The following is a 5714-nucleotide window of genomic DNA, read 5'->3' as shown; positions in this document are numbered from 1 at the left end:
TTTGGGGCCATGAGACATCAATTCCGTAGAGCCCATTCTTACTTTCTAAAGTAAGTCTGCTTGGGCTGAGTAAGCCTAAACACAACTGAATGAACTTCTAATCCATTGAAATGTCATAGTGAAATGGCATTCCAGTTCGAGCAAGGACCTTACTAGAGGGTGAGTCCAGACCCTGCAGGTGCCCTGACATTTTACCCTAAATCTTCATATTCTGTCTTAGATCTTTGAACCACTTTATAGAATCTTTGTAGTTTAAGATTTTAGGTACTCAAAGTCATATTTAAAGGCCCTGGATCCCTAACATGGTCCGCTTCAGAAACACCCCAGGGGCTTGTGGGATATTTTTCCTGCCTTTTCTCTAAAAACCCTGTGGGTAAAGACCGAAATCCATGGGGTTGAAGGGGTCACACATCTCTAAACCCCTCTTTCTGTTCTTCCCCTGGTCTGATTTCAGGGGACCCTCTGGTTCCTGGAGTAGCTGAGGATCTATTAGGGGTAGGATGATGTCCCTCTGGTGGGGACTTCTCATCTCTCCCCTTTAGCCTCTGAGCTCTCACCTGCAAATTTGATGTGGAACTGCTCTGTCCAGTGGAGTCTTTGACTTTCTTCCTCCCAGATTTGAAAATGTGCCTTCAAAGATGGAAAGCTTACAGGTGGAACTGGACTTCCAAGTTCATCATGATTAATAGTGTGAGTAATGAATATTTTTTAAAAAACTTAGCTGTATATGCTTATAGTACATAATCTTGATGTTTTGGGGAACTGGTAACATATATATGTAGTATCTTGAATTTTTTAAATCAGAAAGGAATTCTTATGACTCATGAGGTGAGAAGCTTTTCTAAGGAGGTCACCAGCCACAGCTGGGCACAGAGGTGACCAGAGCAGGGCACCAGGTCCCTGCCTCATCCCGTGGCCACCATGTTTATGGCACCCAGCTGGGCTGCTGAAGAGGCAGTGCATTTATTCATACTTTATCTCTTTCAAAAAAGCACGCATTTTTCTGTTTCTAAAACTCCTGTTCCTGGCTCATGGTAAACTATATCGCAAAAGTATAATCAAAGTAAAGAAGGAAATGAAAGCAAAATGAACACATATGAATGTTTGAAATATGTCACCCATAACAGACTTTGCACAAAAATATCCACAAAGTGGGTCACATTGCCTATGGTCTTTTTAAAATGTGTTTACTTGATAATGTATTACATATATCTTTCAGTGATTAAAAAATAAAAGCAAAATTATCACTCCATTTTAAAGCCTGCATATGGCTGCCTTCCATGAATATTGACTAATTTAAGTGACCTCAGTCATTTATCGATGCATGGTTATTATGATCACAATTCATCTTATTTAATCTAGGTTGTGATCACATCTCTTGTGTGCATTTCATTAGAATACATTCACACACAAAAATAAAATTCCTTAGTCTTAGGTTTTTCGCTTTTCATTTCTCTGAAACTATGTTGTATAAAACTGCACAGATTTTAAAATGTGACTATTTTCTAAAGATGATATAACCACTAGGGTATCTCAAGAGTTTATATATCAGTGCTTGATGAAGACGTTTCAGCAAATGAATTTATCTTTAAAACTACTATTGTGTTTATTACCACTTTTTGCCTTTCCTAATATGAGAAGCAACCATATTTTTATTTTAATGAGTATTTGTTTAAATACCTCCAAAATGAAAGATCCTTCAGCAAGTGTTGTATTCATTTTCATGTTGATTTTTAAGTTGGCAAGCTTTACTCTCCTCCTATTGATGTTATTGACCCTGCTTGTCTTTTAATTTTGGGTTAACTTCTTTTACCATATTTTTTTTTTTTTTGGAGGAAGGTCTTAACCAGACAGGTGCCTCTTCTCTAAGAGCTTGTTTTTTCATTATTTCAACAAATATTAAACAAGTTATATAGTAGGTATAAGACACACATTTATTCTTGCTCTTTATAACGTAGAATACAAAATCTTGAATATAAACTAAACAATTTATGTTTTACATTTGGCGTTTTCCCCATAAAGAGTAAATAGATTTCTAATTTTTAAAAATATTGGTCAATCAATTAGGCATTATTTCTTGAAAATCCAATGTTTTCCCAGAGTCGAAAGGCCATTTCTACCAAATGTTAGATTTGCACATATAGTTCAATCTGTTTCAAAAACCCAGCTATCTTCTTATCTAATTTCTGTGATGTCCTAACCCTTATCATTATGGTCACCAGCTTCATAAATGCATTTTAATATTGGACAAGCCCTGGGATCCTTTTTACATTTCCTTCCACAAATTTTAGTCCCATTTTTTGCATGTTTCTTTTTCTGGGTTTTAAGAATTACTACTTTTTTTAATTCCAAAATCTCTGGGGGAATTTTATTCTGAGGCAATTACATTTAAGAGGTAGGCTGAGAAGACTTGTTATCTTAATGAAGTGAAACCTTCTCATCCAAGAGACAGCTGTGGTTTTCATTATACACATCATATGTTCACTCACACAGATTCATTCTCAAAATCTATTTGAGAAAAGCATAAGCGGTACAAATGAGATATTAACATTGTACTTCTGACTGAGAGACGCTTCGGCCGCCCAGCCCTCGAGGCTTTCTGTCCCGACGACAGCCACCATGTACTTTCTGAGTCAAGTTGCAACGTTGAAAAGTAGACTCAAAGACTCCCTTTCTCCCAAGAGTGTTCCAGGTTGGCCCCTCGCTTATGAGTCAGTGGAGGGAACCACTCTATTTCCTGGTCCTGAGGCTCCGACGGCCTCTTGGGAAGACCGGCGTTCCATCACCCTCTGCCTGCTAGGCTGGTCGTGGTGGAGATTCTTCTCATTTAGTAGAAACTGGGCCTTGGATGCTTCCTTTCCCTATTATTTTGTCTCTAGGCTTGATCATCATATGAACTTTGATGATGTCATTGCTTGTGGTTTAAACTTAATACAAAAACTTATAATATCTTCAGCCTATGCTCGCAGAGAACCTCCCTTCCTCTCCGACGGAGCCCGGATGTATGACCACGGTCTACCACTTTCATTGAAGACTCCAGGCATATGAAGGAATACATCCCATCTCTGTTCAGAAGCAAAGCCTGGAAGCAAACCCAGGCAGCAGCAGCAGGGCCCCTGGTCCGACTATTCCCTGAATGGTTTGCATGATGCGCACACTGCAAAGCTGGGGGTCATCATGCCAGGCCTCATGAAGAGTTTCTAAGGGGAGACGGGCTTTGATGAGCTCTGGTGTTGGGAATTGGGTTTCTCCTGACTCCTTTCTTGTCTTCCACTTGGGCACATCCTTGGTGGGGTGACACCTAGGCGTTGCTGCTGACAGTGCTGCCAGAGGTGTCCTTGAGGGGTCGAGGAGCTTCTAACTGCCCCTGTCTTCTCCCCTGGGCCCACTGCTGGTCTCCTGGCCATCTCTGTGGGCTGCACTGTGCCCCAGCCACAGGAAAGTGAGCAGAGGCCAGACAGCTCCTGCTTCCCAATGGGACCTCTCTCTACACACTGCCTCTTCTTGAGGGGAGGAAGCCCCCAAATATACACACCTCAATGTGACAGTCATAGATCCATGCCAGGGCTGGAGGGAGCCTTGTGCCAGGTAGGACATCCAGATTTGGACTTTACCTGGGCGAAGAAACTGCTTTTGCTGTGTTTGACCTGCTGTACATCCTGGGCTTACGACAATGGCCATCACTGTCCAGCATTCCTGTCCTCCCTCTTAGCCCTATAATAGGTGGTTCAGCAAAACTTCCTGCATATTAGAAATGTGGGTAAGTCACTCAAAGAGAAACAGAGTTGTGAGAGTAAAGGTAGGAAGTGGCTGGAGCCACAAAAGAAGCAGGTTCTAAATACGCAGGACACTCAGCTCCGTTCTGACTTCGGGAGCAATTTGGCCTCCAGGCAAGAAGCAGAGAGTGGAAAAGGGAAGCAGAGGCCGTGTCAGAAGAGGAACGTGAGGATTCAGGACACCCGGGGGCCCTCTATGCGCAGGCCAGCATGAGGGGTTTGTCCGCAAGGAGCCTGTCTCCTTCCTCTACGCAGACAGGGGCACAGAGGTGGTGACACTGGCGCGGGTAGCATCCATAGAGAGAGGACACAGGAGACAAGGCCTTGCACCTGATCTCCGATGGCGTTTGTCCCAGGTGCCTGGGACCATGGCTGCCTCTCCCGGGTGTCTTCCCCACTCAGCCTGACTGTAGCACAGCAGGAGCCTCTTAAGAATGGTAATGAAAAAAGGATGAGTCTCAGTCACTGTGGAGAAAACAGAGCTGATGACATTTTGCAAGTGTATGGAAATGCAACTATGTGTTTTGTTCATTGATCCTGGAAAAGATGCATTCAACCTAGGTGAGCAGGAGTAGGCTGCAAGGGCAGCTGAGCAGGAGAATCACACAGCTACACTGGGGCAGCGCACGTGTGAGGACTCCATTCTCCTCCACAGGACCCACGCATCACGGATGGCTGCCCTGTGACACAGTTACCTTAGACTGCAGTGTCTGTCAGTCTCTAAGTTAGAACTGTGGTCTTAGGGGTCTCGTGACTTTAACTTTATTCAGCCTAGATTTAAAAATATCCAAAAAGCAAAAAAACTGGCACAAAGAAATTCAATGATCTTTGCAGCTCCAACACGGTCCCAGAAGTAAAGGGAAATATTCACACTTTTGTGCCTGTGTTTGTGTACTTTGGTCATCTATATGTGTTTTGGTTTTGGACATAAGACAACAAATCACATCAAGTACAATATTTAGTACTATATAAACAATTCGAATCTATCGGAGAAAACAAACTTAATCAATAGTTTAACAATAAGGTAATTAGACATAATTGTGTTACCTAGAGAAAACTCTGGTAATTATTTGTATATTTTTCATGCTAGTACTATTTTAAATATCATACTGTCATTAATACTTTTCCACTGTTAGTGTGGGTTTTTTGCTTAATATTATAACAATTTCCAAGTTCATTAAACATTACTTATAAGTACAATTTTGATGTTTGTTCACTCTTCTTCACATCGATGCCTAATTATTTTCATTAAAAATTATATAATTCTAGACAACTGGTGCTCATATGAGCTGTTGTTATATTTAATACAATACATAATTTTTATTAATATACTTTCCTTGGGATGACTTTTTCAAGAAGCCCGTTTGTAAAGTCAAAATTTCTAAATACCCCGAGCTTCCCTATCCATGCAGCCAGCCAACTTGACCTGACACACTATTGTAGTAATCTATCCCCACAGCATTTAAGAGGACTGCTATCTACACCTTAAATTAAAAGTTCGTAGAATGTTTCTTCAAGTTTTTTTGATGAAAGTAAGAACATGTTAGCCATAGACTATACGCCATGCCCTTGATAGCCTTCTGTTGGGTTCGGTGTCACATCCTTAGTAGATAATATGGAATATTTGGGAAACAATCACACTCCAGTAAACGCTCTTTTGTCTACACTGGGAGGAAAGGGGTTTTGAGACCTTGCCTCCCCCACAGCTTTCTCAGTGTAAAAAGAAACCTTGTTCAAATTAATCCAATTTGTTAAACACTCAGACACTCTCCATGTTTCTATATTGGTGGTGAAAACAGCTCACACTAGCTACCAGGGAATTTTCTAGGCTCCCTATTTTCAGAGATACCAAGACGCAAGATGATGGATTCAGACATTTCTTTCAGATTCCTCTCTCTCTCTCTCTCTCTCTCTCTCTCTCTCTCTCTCTCTCCTCTG

The sequence above is a fragment of the Fukomys damarensis genome, unplaced genomic scaffold, assembly GCF_012274545.1.
Source record: "Fukomys damarensis isolate Sample0158 unplaced genomic scaffold, DMR_v1.0_HiC HiC_scaffold_1, whole genome shotgun sequence".
In the NCBI taxonomy this organism is placed as follows: Eukaryota; Metazoa; Chordata; class Mammalia; order Rodentia; family Bathyergidae; genus Fukomys; species Fukomys damarensis.
This window is presented reverse-complemented; position numbering follows the sequence as displayed.